Here is a 21,387-nt window from a genome sequence, read left to right on the forward strand (position 1 = left end):
CTCCCCTGATAGCTTTCCCATTCTCTATCCCTCTGGGAGTATGGACCCAGGGTCATTGTGGGTTTCAAAAGGTGGAAGGTCTCCTCACTTTTTAAAAAGTAACTTCACTGAAAATATCTTTACAAAATATGCATTTTTTTCACAAAAGTTTATATTTTGAGGATCTCATACACCAATAACAGTGGGCATTAAGCCATATAACAGTGGGCATTAAGCCACATTATTTTTGATTCATTTAAAAATATAAATAGTTTTTAAATAAATAAAAAATAATGTAGAAAGTATGTTTTTGGAGCTTAACTATGACCTTTATTTTAAAGCTAGATTCATTTGCCATGACTATGAAATATATTGTCAATCATATTTTACAATATGAAAAAATAATTTTTTTAAAATTTAATTTTATTTATTTATTCCCTTTTGTTGCCCTTGTTGTTTTATTGTTGTAGTTATTATTGATGTCGTTGTTGTTGGATAGGACAGAGAGAAATGGAGAGAGGAGGGGAAGACAGAGAGGGGGAGAGAAAGACAGACACCTGCAGACCTGCTTCACCGCCTGTGAAGGGACCTGCCTGCAGGTGGGGAGCCAGGGGCTCGAACCGGGATCCTGATGCCGGTCCTTGAGCTTAGCGCCACCTGCACTTAACCCGCTGTGCTACAGCCCAACTCCCGAAAAAATAAATTTAAAAACTTCATTTTTAAGGTTTCTTCTATCTTGTTTTCTGTTTAATTCAACCTCATAATTCATGTCAACAATCTGAAGTCTAGACAGAGTATCTGCATTGTCTCAAAGACTGATTTTTAGGACAAGTGCATAAAATATACAGAGAATTATGACTTGTGCTTCTGGATAGTCCAGGTATCCCATTTTTGCTTTATTGATAATTACAATTTGTTAAGTGTAAATCTTAAATAAAAGAAAGCATCTAATATTTTGTGTTCTTTATGTACATGGTGTGATATGTGAAAAGTCAGATATTCTAGAAATTCAGATTCCTTCTTTTAAGAATTCTTAGGACTACCTCACTAAGGAAAGATAAAAACAGGCTGGGGGTATAGGTCAACTTGTCAATGCCAGAAGCCAGAACTCCCAATTTCTGCACCACATAAGAATTTTGGTCCATACTCCCAGAGGGGTGAATGTTAGGACACGATGGCCAGAGGGCTCTAGACTCCAATTTTATCAGGACCTGGACAGAGAAGACGGAAAAAAAAAATTACCTGTAAAAGCTGACAAATTAGAAAACTATCGCCCTGACATTAATACAGTGGTAAATTCATCTACAAATGTTTTTAAAAAGCTAAAATCTAGGTGTTCTAAAAAAGAAGGAATCAGGGGCTGGGCGGTAGCACAGTGGGTTAAGCGCACATGGCTCAAAGTGCAAGGACCAGTGTAAGGCATTAGTTAATTATATCCACATGATGAAGAAGATGGAGCCTCGAAAGCATAAGATAGATCAAAATGCTCTGCCAATCATGTAAGTCTACAGCTTGTTGAGGAATCAAACAGTGTAGTTATAGGACAATATTACAATGCAGTCAAGCTAAAATATAGGTTTAGATATGCATTAAAATACTGGAAAAAGAGCTGGGGAGATAGCCTAATGGTTACGCAAAAAGATGTACCAAAAGATCCCAGGTTCCGAATGTACCAGAGGTACCAGGTTCAATCCCCAGTACCTCCATAAACCAGAGCTGAACAGTGTTCTGGTTTCTCTATGTCTTTCTCTATGTATCTTTATTGTTAACATAAGTATTGAATATTTTTAAAAGACCATAAGGACATACTCACACCAGAGTCTTAATAAGTATCTTTTTTTGCCTCCTGATTTTTGAAAAATATGACTATTATTTGAATTTTTACAATAAAAAACCAATTCTTTTCATTTTGGGGAGAAATGCAGTCTGCATGATGATCGCATTATTTCACTTCAATAAACCTCACTAAAAGCTCAGAAAATTTTGTTCCTCAAAAAAAAAAACAACATGTGAAGTCAATAATTATCAAAAAGTGAAATCAAAGCATCCATGGGAACTTATGGACATAAAAATGAAAAAGTAAGTTTCATGCTTTATCTCACCCAACTGGATTATAAAACTGGCTTGTTCAGATATACCTTCTAAATGACAATACTTTTGGAGAAGCTTCCAGATATATTCTCTCTTCAGTCAAGAAGAGATACTTTCTTATTCCTGACTCACCTCTTTGCTCACAAACCTCATATTATCCTGTGGAGGTGCAAAGTGTCTCATTTTCACTTTTCACGAATCTTAGTTTTTTCCCCTAAGCCTTCTCTCATTAGTACAAATTAAATCTCACTACATGTTGCTTTAGTAAGAATTGTCCCTTCTGGGGGCTGAACTCTGTGTCTGGATTTAAAAGCACTTGATGCATTTGATGATGTAATGGGAATGAGGTTGAACCAAGGAACACAGAATCCATCTGCAGCTTCTCAGTAGCGCTTCTCTGCACCTCACAGCATATGCAGTCATATGAGAAATTTTACACTCCAAGAATCAAACTTAGAACGATTTTTATTGAGTTCAAGTGATAAAATAGGCTTTACTATCTGTAAAAATGCACCCACCACTATCCTCACCATCTCCAGAAATGGACAAGGTTTGTGGCAGGTAATCATCAGCTTTGTATAATGCCCATACTTATACCAGTTCCCATTACCTCCCACCCTGCACATTTCCTTTGCATCATCACCAAACAATTATTATCCAAAACAACAGGGTCCCCACTAAAAAACTCCTTTGGTGCCAAACCTCTGATGTTTTGGGGACTTCACACACATCCCACCCCAACCCATGGTTATAAAAAACAGAAATAACAATTCTTTATTTCTGAAGCTTTTTTTTCCCTTGAATAAGCATTAATTTTTTAATTAGTGCAGAACACTTTCTGCAGGCTTTCAACAAGTAGATGAATTCAATTCCTTTAATCTATAGGAATTTCTTTTTTTAATTTTTTATTTATAAAAGGGAAATATTGACAAAACCATTGGATAAGAGGTGTACAACTCCACACAATTCCCACCACCAGATCTCCATATCCCATCCCCTCCCCTGATAGCTTTCTTATTCTTTATGCCCCGGGAATATGGACCCAGGGGATGCAGAAGATGGAAGGTCTGGCTTCTGTAATTGCTTCCCCACTGAACATGGGCGTTGACAGGTAAATCCATACTCCCATACTGTTTTTCTCTTTCCCTAGTGGGGAAGGGCTCTGGGGAAGTGGAAGTCCAGGACATACTGGTGGGGTCGTCTGTCCAGGGAAGTCTGGTCTGCATCATACTAGCATCTGAAATTTGGTGGTTGAAGAGAGAGTTAACATACAAAGCCAAACAAATTGTTGACCAATCATGATATGAGTGCTAGAATAGTGCAGATCAAGAATTGGGGAGTCCTCCATTTTGTAGATAGCTAGTAGGCATATTTTAGTTAAGTTCCAAAGGGTCTGTGGCTATACTAGGTGTTTGTTTGTTTGTTTGTTTGTCTGTTTCCTTTTTCTTTTTGCCCCTGAGCTTGAAATCTGATATGCCAGTAGGTCCAAGTTATTGTCTGGGGAGATGATGTCCTGGCTGGAAAAAGGACCAGAAAGCTGGATCAGGGAAGAGAGAAGCTCCCTAATATGGGAGAGGAAACGATGGGGATTTTTAAAAGTTTGAATCTGTTAAAAAGATCCTGGCAGAAATGCAGAATGTGTGAATGATGGGGGGGACGTGAAACTTGGGGATAATCCATTTTAGAGTCCAAGTCAGGTGCAGCAAGAATAATTAGAACAGGAGAGGTACCAATGATAATAAAAATGGCATTGGCATTAGATCACCCCAAAATTGAAGTATTATTGTCATTTAATGAAGTTGTCTAAGCTCACTAAGCTTTAACTCTCTCTTCTGTAACCTAAAGAAACAGTAGCATCTCATTTATAAAGCTATTGTACTGATTATAATGGAATAGAAACATCACACAGCCTATGGGCATCTAATCTTTGATAAGGGGTCCAAAAACATTAAATGGAAAAAGGAGACTCTCTTCAATAAATGGTGCTGGGAAAACTGGGTTGTAACATGCAGAAGAATGAAACTGAACCACTTTATCTCGCCAGAAACAAAAATCAACTCCAAATGGATTAAAGACCTGGATGTCAGACCAGAAACAATCAAATACTTAGAGGAAAACATTGGTAAAACACTTTCCCACCTACACCTCAAGGACATCTTTGATGAAATAAACCCAATTGCAAGAAAGACTAAAGCAAAAACAAACCAATGGGACTACATCAAATTGAAAAGCTTCTGCACAGCCAAAGAAACTATTAAACAAACAAAGAGACCCCTCACAAATGGGAGAAGATCTTCACATGCCATACATCAGACAAGAAACTAATCACCAAAATATATAAAGAGCTCAGCAAACTTAGCACCAAAAAAGCAAATGACCCCATCCAAAAATGGGCAGAGGATATGAACAGAACATTCACTCCAGAGGAGATCCAAAAGGCTAACAAACATATGAAAAACTGCTCCAGGTCACTGATTGTCAGAGAAATGCAAATTAAGACAACACTAAGATAGCACTTCACTCCTGTAAGAATGGCATACATCAAAAAGGACAGCAGCAACAAATGCTATGAGAACAGAGGAACCCTTTTGCATTGCTGGTGGGAATGTAAATTGGTCCAGCCTCTGTGGAGAGCAGTCTGGAAAACTCTCCCAAGGCTAGACATGGACCTTCCATTTGATCCAGTAATTCCTCTCCTGAGGTTATCCCCCAAGGACTCCATAACACCCAACCAAAAAAAGGTGTGTACTCCTATGTTCATAGCAGCACAATTCATAATAGCTAAAACCTGGAAGCAACCCAGGTGCCCAACAACAGATGAGTGGCTGAGAAAGCTGTGGTATATATACACAATGGAATACTATACAGTTATCAAGAACAATGAACCCACCTTCCCTGACCCATTTTGGACTACCTAGAAGGAATTATGTAAAGTGAGCTAAGTCAGAAAGATAAAGATGAGTATGGGATGATCTCACTCATCAACAGAAGTTGAGAAAGAATATCTGAAAGGGAAACTAAAAGCAGGATCTGACTAAATTGAAAGTAGGATACCAAAGTAAAAACCCTATGGTGAGGGGTAGACATGCAGCTTCCTGGCTGGTAGGCGGTGGAGGTAGAAGGGTGGGATGTGACACAGTCTTTTGGTGGTGTGAATGGTGTTTATGTACACTCCTAGTAAAGTGTAGTCATATCAATCACTAGTTAATTAATATGAGAGGGGGAAAATTAATTGTATGTCTCGAAGTTTTTAAAACACAGACTGTCTTTTTAATATAGAGGCTGTGTATTTGATATGTGGACTCTCTCAAAAGCCTAGACCAAGTAGATCAGAAGCAACCGGTGGCACAGCTATATACAAGATACTGGGTACTATACAGCAAACCCTAACAAAAGGACTTTTCAAAGTTAACCCAATTACCAAATAATGTGATGATAACTTTAACTATCCATTGTCTTTTTGAACCCTAAGACAGCAGGTACCTCACATCTCCACTATAGAGCCTATATTTCCCCCAATCCTGGAACCTTAGGATAGGGCCCACTTTCCCGTATGCCTCTCCCAATCCATATCAAATAATATTGCATCTGCCAATAGCAACCTAATGAACACAACGATTGCCACCTCAACATGATTCAGCTCAGACTGTGTCCAGAGACTTCACGTGTGGAATGACAACCCGTCAGCTTCATTACTCGGGTGAGACCTTTCCTTTCATAGTATTCTCTAATTCCATCCCAGGTGGTTCACTTTCTAACAAAGTCCCAAAACCTAGATATAGACCAGGTTCTGTGAGAGAGAGCATATGTTCACACGTATCCATAAACTAGTGCAAAAAATATACCTGAAAGCAGAAGTACACTTGAGTTTGCAGTGAGTATCCCCCCAACACTTCCTCTCCACTATTCCAACCTTTGGGTCCATGATTGCTCAATAATTTGTTTGACTTTGTATGTTAACTCCCTTTTCAGCCACCAGGTTCCAGATGCCATCAGGATGCCGGCCAGGCTTCCCTGGACTTAAGACCCCACCAATGTATCCTGGAGCTCCACTTCCCCAGAGACCCACCTTACTAGGGAAAGAGAGAGGCAGACTGGGAGTATGGACCAGCCAGTCAACGTCCATGTTCAGCGGGGAAGCAATTACAGTAGACCTTCCACCTTCTGCAACCCACAATGACCCTGGGTCCATGCTCCCAGAGGGCTAGAGAATGGGAAAGCTATCAGGGGAGGGGATGGGATATGCAGATTGGGTGGTGGGAATTGTGTGGATTTGTACCCCTCCTACCCTATGGTTTTGTTAATTTATCCTTTCTTAATTAAAAAAAAAAATCATACAGAATGCCCTAACCAGGAGTTATTGCTCAAAGAATGGCAGTGATGACTATCATTCCATGTTCCATTTCCATGAAGGCTAAAGACACTCAAGAAATCAAAACAAAAAGCTCAATTCTCTTGAATTTAGTGATGTTCTTTTTTGAGAAAAGGGGATTGGAAGGAAGATGGGGCATAGGGGTCCTGGTGCATCATGGTGGAAAAGGACCTAAGTTGGAGGTCAAGAGTGTTTTTGCATAAGAAGATGAGAAATTGCGCCTATGTGTCAACAACTGTACTATAACCCATTAATCTCTGAATAAAGAAAAAGAAATTCAATGACATCCTCCTTGGACTGTAACTGTCAGGAGTTCTTTCAAAGCTGGAAAACATAATAGATTTCTAAGTAAGGTATCTTCTCAGTAGGAACTCAAAGGGGAAATAATTTTCATTTTATATCAATATCAGATAGCAAGAAATTTTTCCAAATAGCATCCTTCTCTGATGAGCTATTCTAATCAATGCAAATTAGCCCCTGCATTCTGGATTGAAAGAAGCAGGAGCTAGAACCAAGTACAAAGTTATTTATTCCTATTTAATTTTTCCATAAGCTTTACTGAAGATTGATTCACATAAAATAGATTTCTCCCATTTAAATGAACAAGTTGATGAATTTTGACAAAGTCATACATCTATACAGCTACTACTACAGGCAAGATAGAAAGCAGTTCCATCATTCAGAAAATTCTCACACACCTCTTTGTAGTAAATTCCTTCCCATCTATTCACTGAAAGGACTTCTTTATTCTTTGAACTTTTTCCTTTTCATCTATTTATTTTGGATAGAGACCAAGAGAATTAAGATGGAAGAGAAGGATAAAGAGGGAGAGAGGGACACCTGCTACACTGCTTCACCACTCGTAAAGCTTCCTTCCTACTGGTGGGGGCCAGGGGCTTGAATGCTAGTCCTTGTGCACTATAATGTGTGTGCTCAACTGGGTGCACCACTACCTGACCCCAAAATGATTTCTACCACTATAGGTTTGCTTGTTCTAGCATTATACATAAATGGAAGCATACAACATGTAGTGTGTGTGTGTGTGTGTGTGTGTGTGTGTGTGTGTGTGTGTGTGCCTGCCTGAGACTCTTTCATAGCAAAACAATTTTGAGATTCATCAATATTATCTAAATGAAATAAAATTTGGGGAGGCTCGCTTTCTGGACAGATTTGCTGCTGTCCACTTCAGAGTCAAATGTCAACTTTTATTTTTAACTATCTGCAGCTGTGATAATCCATGCCAATGGCTCCTGTTCTATATTCAATTATTGAAAGAAACCAATTATTACTAATATCTTACTATTTGTTATATAAAATAAAAGGCAATGAGAATTTTTGTTTCAGATGCTTCATTTCCTCTGGCTTTGAAGTATTGTGGGTTAAAAATGTAATATTCTCCACCATTACTGAAGAGCAAACAATAGGTAGAGGAATTTATAAACAGAGTTAGGAGAGATTTTGCAAAGGAGACCTTGTAGGGCAATGTTTTTCAAACTTCAATAAGGTCATGAATAATGGGGAATACTGATTCTATAGCTCTGACATGGGCTTTGAGATTCTGCATTTCCAACAAGCACCCAGGTGAAGCCAGTGTTGTTGCTCTCTGGACCACACTTTACACAGCAAGACTTAATAGGACAGAGGTATATTCTGTTGGTACAGAAAATAAAATCAACAAGATGACTAAAAAAATATCTATATGGCTTGAGAAGTATGAATCAGATACAGGCATTTTCACCAATAGAGGTATACATAAATCATCAAGTGGTGCATTATTTCCAATAATGCCTCATTTTTTCTCTTCTGCAAAATGGATTATGTATCTATGTGGTAGGTAGTATTTTCATATGGTCTCCAGTGAGTTCTGACTCATGTCCTTGTGTATGAACTATATTCAGAAATTTGTTTCTAGCAAGTAAAATACTGCAGAGGAGATATGAGATGACTTCCAAGATTAGATGATAAAAACCTGTGGCTTTCATATCACTAACATTCTAACATTCTCACTCTCTCTCTGTTACTTGGCTTGATGAAGCCACTTACTAAGTTGTGAGATGCTGAAGTGAAAATCTGTATAGCAAGAAACTCAGGATGGTTCCTGACCAACAGCATGTGGAAAACTGAATTCTGCCAGCAACACCTAAGTGATCTAGGAAATGTCTACTTTCAAGTCAAAGCTTGTAAGAGACCCAGAGTCAGAAGATCCACCTACACCATTCTTGGATTCCTGATCCATGGAAAGCAGGAGATAATAGATGCTAGAGTTTAGGGCACAAAATTTTAGAGTAATTAACTATGCATCAATCGGCAGCTAATACATCTCAGAACTGTTATGAAGATTTAAAAAAGACAAAATAATTAATATATGTGAAAGAGCTTAGCACACTATGTAGCACAGAATGATTTTTTGGCAATGTTAATTAAATCGAAACCCTGTGGAGTAACAGCTGTCATCAGAATTTGCAAATTGTAGCTACAACCACTAACCAAAAACTAATCTATGTGTATAAATTCTATTAGTTTCAGTTTTGTCAAGCAGCCTGTAGGACAAAAAAAGTTTGAAGTATACTTATAAGTATAAAAGTAACTAATGGTCTACGACCATACCACCCTGAACATGCCCGATCTCGTCTGATCTCAGAAGAAATTAACTAATACCCATGTGAGTCTTACATACATGTGTGGACAAACCTATTTTTGAATATAAGTGTGGGTTTTTGTTTGTTTCTTTGTTTGGGGATTTTGTTTGTTTTTCATAGATTAGAGAGCTGTGCTCAAGTATCCCAGCAGCCACTCTGTCACTGATGGTGGTGGTGGTGGAGGTGATAAGAAAAAATGAGTCTCAGGGGCTGGGTGGTAGCACAGCAGGTTAAGCGCACATGGCACAAAGTGCAAGAACCAGCATTAAGGATCCTAGTTCGAGCCCCCAGATCCCCACCTGCAGGGGGGTCCCTTCGCAAGCGGTGAAACAGGTTTGCAGGTGTCTGTATTTCTCTCCCCTTTTCTGTCTCCCCTCCTCTCTTGATTTCTTTCTTTCTTATCCAACAATGATGACAGCATTAACAACAATAATAACCACAACAAGGGCAATAAAATGGGGAAAAAAGCCTCTAAGAGCAGTGGATTTGTAGTGCTGGCACTGAGTCCCAGTGATAACTCTGGAGGCAAAAAAAAAAAAGAGTCTCCATTGAGTTATGTTTTTATAAAGTAGTAGCCCCACTTTTTCTTTTTATTCTCTAGCCCCTATCTTATAGTTTATTTAATGATGCAAATCATTAAATCCATCATCATACCAAAAGAAAAACATAGGAAACAGAATGTGCGTGGTGCTCACCGGGCAGAGTGCACATGTTACCAGGGCCAAGGGTCTGGGTTCAAATTCCTGGCACCCATCTGCAGGGGGAAGGTTCCAGGAGTGGAGGAGCAGTACTACACATGTCTCTCCTTCTCTCTGCCTCTGTCTCAGACCTATGAAAGAGAAAGAATAGATAGATAGATAGATAGATAGGTAGGTAGGTAGGTAGATAGATAGATAGATAGATAGATAGATAGATAGATAGATAGATAGATAGATAGATAGATAGATGATAGATAGGAAAAACAGTTGTTGGGAGTAGTAGAGTGCTTTAGGAACTGAGTTCTGGCTATGACTGAGGTGGCAAAAGAGAAAAGGAAGAAAGATAAAAACAATCTTAGGGAAGTCAGTCTCAGACTGAGAGCTGTTATTCTTTAATAGCTATCACAGTCTCTCACCTTCAGTTAAAAAGACAGGAAAACTCTAACAACTAGTCAGTGCCTTTCACAGAAACCCTGGAAAGCTGAAGAACATTCAGTGATGATTTCCTTTCCCTTAGTTTAGATCTCAGCAAACACCAGCACAAATTACTCAAAGACAACGGGAACTGTATAGGATTGCTTAACAAGTGACACTGAAGGTATGGAATGAAAAGTCACAGATAACAAGCAATGAAACCAGTAGCTGAAATTTGTTTACTCTCATCAAGATATATATGTCACTGTGAAGTCATTTAAAACCAAATCAACTCTGTTCAAATACTCCATATACTGTCTACTTAAAAATAAAGAAATAAATGTTGAGATGTAAACCTTCCAACTCTAATAATCTGGTGAGACCTTCCCTAACACTTGGGACTACCTAATGTCATTTCAAATGGCACACTCTCTAACAAAGTTACAAACCCTAGATACAGACAAGGGCCTAAGGAACTGGATACATGTATACACATATCCATAAATTAGAGGCAACTATATACCTTAAAGTAAAAGTGCTCAATAGTCTGCTGTGATTAGACTTAAGCCTAATAATCTCAGCAAGCAAGTGAAAAGACCTAAAGATGGCACCATAAATAGCCTAATCCAATGTTTACTACTTAGACTTAGACATCCTCCTCTCATACCCTCTACTTCATTTCCCTCACTTTATCCACTCAAATGACTACACAAAAGAAAATAAATAAGATGTATCTCTTAACCTATTGATGGTGCCGGCATTATTGCCAACCCTTGATAATCTTTAAAAGAAGCACTCTATACATACTGGCAAAAAATTACATATATATGTAAATATATATATATATATATATATCAAAAATTACTGTCTCTATGGCAACCTTTATCAGAATCATCAAACAAGTAATGCAGTTAAACTTAAGGTTAACTTAGACCCCACTGAAAGCCTAAATATATTTCCTCCCTAACTTGAGGCCAGACCCCACAGACCTAACACACCAAATGATAACAAAACATTTAAACATTCAGCCACCAAGTTGCAGATACTACTGTGTGAGGCCAATTTGACTTCCCTAGGCAGACGACTGCACCCATGTGTCCTGGAGTCCAACCCCTCCAGAACCCTGCCCCACTAGGGAAAGACAGGAACAGACTGGGAGTATGGATCAACCTGCCAATGCCCATGTTCAGTGGGGAAGCAATTACAGAAGCCAGACCTTCCACCTTCTGAACCCCATAATGACCCTGGGTCCATCCTCCCAGAGGGATAAAGAATAGGAAAGCTTTCAAGGGAGGGGATGGGATATGGAACTCTAGTGGTGGGAATTGTGTGGAGTTGTAAGAGGGCTTATCCTATGATCTTGTCAATATTTTTATTTATAAATAAATTTTAAAAAACACTTTAACAACTAAGATAAAGTTTAAGCTTGTCAGACAAGGAAAGACTACAAAAGCTGGAAAAGTGCAAGAGGCTGGCTTACTCAATGATAAACATTTTGGTCAATACCAGTCCACCCCATCATCTTGGCCAGGGAGTACTTGGATTCCCACATTGATATAATGGGCCTAGAACTCTAATAGGTATCTCTCTCCACATCATTGGTCACTTCCATCAGTAACATTATCATAAGACCTCTTGTGGACATCTCTAGGACCTTACCCTCACTGTAGAACAATGGTAGGGACTGTCCCACTCTGCAGGGGGAGGCTGGGTTATCTTGCTTTGCCACTTGAAGAAGACTGGTACTAAAATGAGTGCAGCTTAGAATATTCTCAGCTTTGACAACAGGCTGTGAGCTCAGATTGACAGAGACTAGGAGTTTACACAAACTTAATATATATGGGCTAGGACACATTAGTGAGGTCAGATGGATTGGGTAAATAATTAATTGTGTTTATATGCTTTGTTCAAGTTTCGGAGCAACTCTCTTCCCTAATACAGCTTTCAAGCCCTATTATCAACTCTGACTACATCTTCCCAGGCAATGTTTTTAGTTTACCTGCATGTGATTTTGAGCTATCAAGCTCAAACAAAATTTACTAAAGTCATGGTCCCCTAGGAACATACCTAAAATAGACTTTATAGATCCTTTCCATCCTAAAATCCCTATTCTCATCTGCTCTGTTTCTATTTTTGATTCATGTTTATTGTTCAATTTTATTTATCTTGCTTTGTATTTTGCCACCTTTCAGACATCAAGTTGCAGATGCTACCATGATTCTGTCCTGACTTCCCTGGGCAGATGACCTCACTAATGTGTCCTAGAACCTTACCTCTCCAGAGCCCTACCTAACAACAACAGAAAGATAGAAACAGTTTGGGGATATGGATCAACCTGCCAACACCCACATCCAGTGGAGAAGAAATTACAGAAGTCAGAATTACCACCTTCTGCACATCCAAAAGAATGCTAGTCCATACCCACAAAGTGGAAGAAATGTTTGGGGGAGATGAACAGAGGGCTCTGAACTCCGATTCCATCAAGACCCCGTAAGAGAAGAGGAAATAATGACACTTGAAAGTAGCAATAGGCATAGGTGTGACTTAGAAAGGAAGAGAAGGCAGAACCATAGAGAAAAAAATGGGCAAAACAGAGATGGATTGATGATAGATAGATTATAGATAATTATAGAAATAATAGTCAGTTCATATCTGTGACTTCAGAAGAAACACTGCAGTTTCCAATAGAGGCAATGGGCACACAGAACTCTGGTGGTAGGGACAGTATGGAATTATACCGTTATCTCATAATTTTGAAAATCAATATTAAATCACTAATTAAACGATATCTTGGGGTGAATCTCACAAAGGTGGTGAAGAAACTTTACAATGAAAACTATATGACATTGTTTAGGACTGGGGGTCGGGCGGTGGCGCAGTGGGTTAAGTGCACGTGGCGCAAAGCGCAGGGACCGGCTAAGGATCCCGGTTCGAGCCCCCGGCTCCCCACTTGCAGGGGAGTCGCTTCACTGGCGGTGAAGCAGGTCTGCAGGTGTCTATCTTTCTCTCCCCCTCTCTCTGTCTTCCCCTCCTCTCTCCATTTCTCTCTGTTCTATCCAACAACAAAGCAACGTCAACAATGGCAATAATAACCGCAACGAGGCTGCAACAACTAGGGCAACAAAAAGGGGAAAAAATGGCCTCCAGGAGTGGTGGATTCATGGTGCAGGCACCGAGCCCAGCAATAATCCTGGAGAAAAAAAAAAAGAAATAGAGGACCCACAGAAATAGAAGACCATTGTTCCTGGGTTGAAGGGAAAAACATCATTAAAATGGCCATTCACTCATTCCGGAAGATGGTGGACTGAGAAGCTGCTAGTGGCTTGAGCTCCAACAACATCTACTGGAAACGGTAGGATTTTTTTTGCCTTTAGCAGGACAGTCAATAAGGGGTCCTAGCAGTGACACCAAGGAGGTGACTATAACTCAATTAGGGTTAGAAAATAGAGTAAAAAGAAAGGAAAAAAAATTTTTTTAAATTATTATTCCCAAAGCACACCCCTGACCCCCTCTCCCCCATAACCAGTCCCTGGGGGCCAGAGATCTCCTCCTAGCAGGATCCCCTGCTGAGCTTCTTTCCTTACCAAGACTTCTGTCCCACCAGGGGGTGTCATCCCTAATTCCAATTCTATTCCTTTCTGAAACCCTTGGCCTTCTTTCCTTCTAAGTAGACAATTCCAGCTACAAATATTCCACCAAGCAGAGCTTTACTCAGACAGGGAAAGACCGCCAGAGGTTTGTTTGTTTGTTTGTTTGCTTTATTTACTCAACAATCAGCTGCCTCTGCTCAGGGGGTCTGAAGAAATCTGGAGCCGTCCAAGCTGAAGACAGGACAGGTTTTTTACTCTGTTCTATTTTAATACCAATACTAGATAAACGCATATCCTTTCCCCCTCTCCTTCAGGTTGACCAGAATTAACTCTTAGTGTATTTTCCATTTCTAGGGGACTGGGTGTCTTATCTACTGCTAAAGTAACTTTTTTCACTCTTCCTACATCCCCTACCCATCCTCCCCCTCTCCCCTCCTAGCTAATTAAATAATAATAAATAAATAAATAAATAAATACTCTTTCCTTTCACTGCTCTTTTATTACTGTTCTTTTTCTTATCTTTTTTCTTTTCTCTCTCTCTCTCTTTTTTTCTTTTCTTCTTTTTCTCATTCTTGTCAACCTTCCTTCCTCCTTTGGCTTTCTGGATTCACTGACACATGTTTGGGAATTATTGGGGAAGAAATCTGACTCAGATTGGACTCTCTGAGTGTGTCTCTGCTCTACTTCCCTTTATCCTCTAGCTACCCCTAGAATATACAGTGGATAGTGGATTTACATAACTGTCTATTCTTGCTATTCTTGTCTAATCTTGCTATTCTTGTCTATTCCTGAGGTGTTTTTTTCCCCATTTTTTTGTTTGTTTGTTTGTTTGTTTGTTTTACTTTCTTAACAATCAGCTGCCTCTGCTCAGGAGGCTTGAGGAAATCTGGAACAGATTTACCCTGCTCTATTTTATTATTAATATTATATAAAGGTGTATCTCTTTCCCCACCTCCTTTAGGTTGACCAGAATTAACTCTTAGGGTATCTTCCATTGCTAGGGGACTAGGCATCTTATCCATCGCAAGAACTTGTTTCACTACTCCTACCTCCTCTACCCACTCTCCCTTTCTCCCTCCTCCTAGCTAATTAATTAAAAAAATAAAATAAAAAATAAATTAATAAATTAAAAAACTTTCACTACTCTTTTATTACAGCTATTTTTCTTATCTTTTTTCTTTTATCTCTATTGTTTCTCTTTTTTTATTTTGTCTTCCTTTCTTCCTTCCTTCTTTGTCTTTCTGAATTCACTGATATTCATTTGTGAATTATTTGGGGGAAGAAATACGACTCAGAGTGGACTCTCTATGTGTGTATCTCTGCTCTACTTCCCTTTCTCCTGTTGCTACTCCTAGAATATACAGTGGATAGTAAATTTGCATAATTGTCTGTTCTTACTATCCCTTTTTTCCTTTCTCTTTCATCTTCACTTGGAATTGGTTGCTATTTTTTCACAGACTGGAGACATTGTTTGGCTAACTGGTGGTGATCAAACTGCTTCAACCCTTGATTCAGTTGCTATTGTAATTTCTGAGGTTGGTGACTGCACTTGTCATAAAGGTATTTAGTACAGTGTTGCTTGTACTCAAAACACAACAACTGAGGAACAACAGAACATAAAAATAAGAAACACATTAATCAAAAAAATGGGTAGATCAAGATCAAATAAAACTCCTACTATAATGAATGAAGACAAGAGCCCAGAAGAAACTACAAATCAGCCAGAAGTAACAATAGATAAGAAAAGTATGGAAGCAGTAATAAACTTATTAATTACAGAAATGAAAACAACATTGAAGGAAAGGAATGGCAGTATTAGGGAAATAACAGCTGATACCCTCAAGGAAAATACTGATTATCTTGAGGCAATTAGAGAAATGAAAGGTGAAATAGATGAACTGAGGAAAGAAGCTGAGGGAACGGAAAGCAGACTAACAGAAGCAGAAAACAGAATTGGTCAGACAGAGGATGAGCTAGAGAAAACTAAGAAAGAAGTGAAAGAGCTCAAAAATAAATTGAGAGACACTTAAAACAACAACAGAGACATATGGGATTATCTGAAAAGAAGTAACATTCATATAATTGGCCTGCCAGAGGAAGGAAGAGAAGAAGGGGAAGAAACATTCTAGAGGAAATTATAGAAGAAAACTTCCCAGACCTGAATAACAGAAAGGACATTAAGATTCAAGAAACCCAGAGAGTTCCAAACAGAATCAACCCAGACCTGAAGATACCAAGACACATCATAGTCACAATGAGAAGAAGTAAGGATAAACAAAGGATCCTACAGGCTGCAAGAGGAAAACAAAAAGCCACATATAGGCGAAAACCCATAAGACTATCACAGACTTCTCCACTCAAACTCTAAAAGCCAGAAGAGAATAGCAAGATATCTATCGAGCCCTGAATGAAAAAGGGTTTCAACAAAGGATAATATATCATGCTAGACTTTCATTCAGACTAGATGGAAGGATCAAACCTTCTTAGTAAAACAACAGTTAAAGGAGGCAACCATCACCAAACCAGCCCTGAAAGAGGTTCTAAAAGACCTCTTATAAACAAGAACATCACTATAATGCTGGCAATATATCAGAGGAAATAAAAATTTGTTGAACAATGGCACTACAATACATTAAATCCATAATATCAATAAATGTCAATGGCTTAAACTCACCCATCAAAAGGCACAGAGTGGGGGATGGATCAGAAAACATATCCCAACCATATGTGGCTTGCAAGAATCCCATCTGACACAATATAAACACAGACTTAAAGTGAAAGTATGGAAAACTGTCATACAGGCTAACGGACCACAAAAAAGGGCAGAAACAGCCATTCTCATCTCAGACACAATAGAATTTAAATTAAATAAAATAATAAAAGATAGGCAAGAAAATTACATAATGATTAGAGGATCAATCAGCCAAGAAGACTTACCAAGTATTTAGATCTATGCATCCAATGAGGGACCATGTAAACACATCAAGAATCTACTGAAAGAACTTCAAAAACACATCAATAGTAATACAATAATAGTGGGAGACTTTAAAACCCCACTCTCACACTTAGACAGATAAGCAAAGCAGAGAATCAACAAAGATACAAGAGAATTAAATGAAGATATTGACAGACTAGACCTCATGGACATTTTCAGAGTACTTCACCCCAAAAAACTGGAATACACGTTTCTTTCAAATCAATGATAGACCACATGTTAGGCCACAAAGACAGCATCAATAAATTCAAGAACATTGAAATCATCCCAAGTATCTTCTCAGACCACAGTGGAGTAAAACTAACATTTAACAACTAACAGAAAATTATTAAAATCCACAGAATTTGGAAACTAAACAACATACTCCTTAACAACCACTGGGTCAGAGAGTCACTCAAGTAAGAAATTCAAATGTTCCTGGAAACAAATGAAAATTAAGACACAACTTATCAAAATATTTGGGAAACACTTAAAGCAATATTGAGAGAGAAACTCATAGCCATACAATCACATATTGAACAATAAGAAAAAGCTCAAATAAACGACCTTACTGCACACCTCAAGGACTTAGAGGAAGAGGAACAAAGGAAACTTAAAGCAACCAGAAGGACAGAAATCACTAAAATTAGAGCAGAAATAAACAACATAGAAAATAAGAGAACCATACAGAAGATCAATGAAGCCAAATGTTGGTTCTTTGAAAGATTAAACAAAATTGACAAACCCCTAGCCAGAGTCACCAAACAAAAGAGGGAGAAGACTCAAATTCATAGAATTGTAAATGATAGAAGAGATATCATAACTGACACCACAGAAATCCAGAAAATCATGCGAAACTTCTATGAAGAACTATACACCACAAAGCTAGAGAATCTGGAAGAAATCGAAAAATTCCTAGAAACATATGCCCTTCCAAAACTGAACCAAGAAGAACTACAAAACCTAAATGCACCAATCACAGACAAAGAAATTGAAACCATTATTAAGAATCTCCCCAACAACAAAAGTCCTGGACCAAATGGCCTCACAAACAAATTTTACAAAATTTTCAGGAAACAGTACCCATACCTACTAAGCTTTTCCATAAGATTGAAGAAACAGGAATACTCCCTTCCCCTTCTATGAAGCCAACATCACCCTGATACCAAAAGCAGAGAGGGACACAACAAAAAAGGAAAACTACAGACCAATATCTCTGATGAATATAGATACCAAAATATTAAACAAGATCTTGGCCAACCGGATACAACAGCACATCAAAAAGATTGTTCATCACGACCAAGTGGGATTCATCCCAGGAATGCAAGGCTGGTTCAACATCTGTAAGTCAATCAATGTCATTCACCATATCAATAAAAGCAAAGTCAAAAACCACATGATTATCTCAACAGATGCAGAGAAATAGATAGCCTTTGACAAAATCCAACACCCATTCATGCTCAAAACTCTACAAAAAATGGGAATAGATGGGAAATTCCTCATGATAGTGGAGTCTATATATAACAAACCTACAGCCAACATCATACTCAATGGACAGAAGCTGAAAGCATTCCCCCTCAGATCAGGGACTAGACAGGGCTGTCCACTGTCACCATTACTCTTCAACATAGTATTGGAAGTTCTTGCCATAGCAATCAGGCAAGAGTAAGAAATCAAAGGAATACAGATTGGAAGGGAAGAAGTCAAGCTCTCACTATTTGCGGATGATATGATAGTATACATAGAAAAACCTAAAGAATCCAGCAGGAAACTACTGGAAGTTATTAGGCAATATAGCAAGGTATCAGGCTACAAAATCAATGTACAAAAATCAGTGACATTTCCTTATGCAAACACTAAATCTGAAGAAGTAGACATCCAGAAATCACTCCCAAATGGAGTGTTTCAGCAAAATCAATTAAATTCCTAGGAGTAAAGCTGACCAAAGAAGTGAAAGACTTGTATACTGAAGGAAATAGAAGCTGATACCAAGAAATGGAAAGACATCCCATGCTCATGGATCAGAAGAATAAATATCATCAAAATGAATATTCTCCCCAGAGCCATAATACAAATTTAATGCAATACCCATCAAAGTTCCACCCAGCTTCTTTAAGAGAATAGAACAAATACTACAGTCATTTATCTGGAACCAGAAAACACCTAGAATTGCCAAAAACATCTTGAGGAAAAGAAACAGAAATGGAGGCATCACACTCCCAGATCTCAAACTATATTACAAAGCCATCATCATCAAAACAGCATGGTACTGGAACAAAAATAGACACACAGACCAGTGGAACAGAATTGAAAGCCCAGAACTAAACCCCCACACCTATGGACATCTACTCTTTGATATGGGATCCCAGAGTATTAAATGGAAGAAGGAGGCTTTCTTCAATAAATCGTGCTGGGAAAACTGGGTTGTAACATGCAGAAGAATGAAATTGAACCACTTTATTTAGTCAGAAACAAAAAACTCCAAATGGATTAAAGACCTGGATGTTAGACCAGAAACAATCAAATACTTAGAGGAAAAACACTTTCCCACCTACACCTCAAGGACATCTTTGATGAAATAAACCCAATTGCAAGAAAGACTAAAGCAAAAACAAACCAATGGGACTACATCAAATTGAAAAGCTTCTGCACAGCCAAAGAAACTATTAAACAAACAAAGAGACCCCTCACAAATGGGAGAAGATCTTCACATGCCATACATCAGACAAGAAACTAATCACCAAAATATATAAAGAGCTCAGCAAACTTAGCACCAAAAAAGCAAATGACCCCATCCAAAAATGGGCAGAGGATATGAACAGAACATTCACCTCAGAGGAGATCCAAAAGGCTAACAAACATATGAAAAACTGCTCCAGGTCACTGATTGTCAGAGAAATGCAAATTAAGACAACACTAAGATAGCACTTCACTCCTGTAAGAGTGGCATACATCAAAAAGGACAGCAGCAACAAATGCTATGAGAACAGAGGAACCCTTTTGCATTGCTGGTGGGAATGTAAATTGGTCCAGCCTCTGTGGAGAGCAGTCTGGAAAACTCTCCCAAGGCTAGACATGGACCTTCCATTTGATCCAGTAATTCCTCTCCTGAGGTTATACCCCAAGGACTCCATAACATCCAACCAAAAAGAGGTGTGTACTCCTATGTTCATAGCAGCACAATTCATAATAGCTAAAACCTGGAAGCAACCCAGGTGCCCAACAACAGATGAGTGGCTGAGAAAGCTGTGGTATATATACACAATGAAATACTATACAGCTATCAAGAACAATGAACCCACCTTCTCTGACCTATCTTGGACAGAGCTAGAAGAAACTATGTTAAGTGAGCTAAGTCAGAAAGATAAAGACTAGTATGGAATGATCCCACTCATCAACAGAAGTTGAGAAAGAAGATCTGAAAGGGAAACTAAAAGCAGGATCTTACTGAATTGAAAGTAGGGCACCAAAGTAAAAACCCTGTGCTGAGAGGGAGGGTGGACATTAAGCTTCCTGTTTGGGGGGTGTGGGTGGGTGGCTGGGATGGGACATAGTCTTTTGGTGGTGTGAATGGTGTTTATGTACACTCCTAGTAAAGTGTAGTCATATCAGTCACTAGTTAATTAATATGAGAGGGGAAAATTAATTGTATGTCTTGAAGTTTTTAAAACACAGACTGAGTCTTTTTAATATATAGGCTGTGTATTTGATATGCGGACTCTCTCAAAAGCCTAGACCAAGTAGATCAGAAGCAACCGGTGGCACAGCTATATACAAGATACTGGGTACTATACAGCAAACCCTAACAAAAGGACTTTTCAAAGTTAACCCAATTACCAAATAATGTGATGATAACTTTAACTATCCATTGTCTTTTTGAACCCTAAGACAGCAGGTACCTCACATCTCCACTATAGAGCCTATATTTCCCCCAATCCTGGAACCTTAGGATAGGGCCCACTTTCCCGTATGCCTCTCCCAATCCATATCAAATAATATTGCATCTGCCAATGGCAACTTAATCAATGCAACGATTGCCACCTCAACATGCTTCAGCTCAGACTGTGTCCAGAGACTTCACGTGTAGAATTACAGCCCTTCAGCTTCATTACTCGCATGAGACCTTTCCTTTCATAGTATTCTCTAACTCCATCCCAGGTGGTTCACTGTCTAACAAAGTCCCAAAACCTAGATATAGACCAGGTTCTGTGAGAGAGAGCATATGTTCACACGTATCCATAAACTAGTGCAAAAAATATACCTGAAAGCAGAAGTACACTTGAGTTTGCAGTGAGTATCCCCCCAACACTTCCTCTCCACTATTCCAACCTTTGGGTCCATGATTCCTCAACAATTTGTTTGACTTTGTATGTTAACTCTCTTTTCAGCCACCAGGTTCCAGATGCCATCAGGATGCTGGCCAGGCTTCCCTGGACTTAAGACCCCACCAATGTATCCTGGAGCTCTGCTTCCCCAGAGACCCACCCTACTAGGGAAAGAGAGAGACAGTCTGGGAGTATGGACCAGCCAGTCAACATCCATGTTCAGCGGGGAAGCAATTACAGAAGCCAGACCTTCCACCTTCTGCAACCCACAACGACCCTGGGTCCATGCTCCCAGAGGGATAGAG

The 21,387-nt window shown here is 38.9% G+C and overlaps 1 pseudogene; it reads left to right on the top strand.

The window, feature by feature from the left end:
• Positions 1–1,419: 1,419 nt before the first annotated feature.
• Positions 1,420–21,387, top strand: part of LOC103118149 (large ribosomal subunit protein eL13-like) — a 73,193-nt pseudogene continuing 53,225 nt past the window's right edge.

Source organism: Erinaceus europaeus, chromosome 8, assembly GCF_950295315.1.
Source record: "Erinaceus europaeus chromosome 8, mEriEur2.1, whole genome shotgun sequence".
Taxonomy (NCBI): Eukaryota; Metazoa; Chordata; class Mammalia; order Eulipotyphla; family Erinaceidae; genus Erinaceus; species Erinaceus europaeus.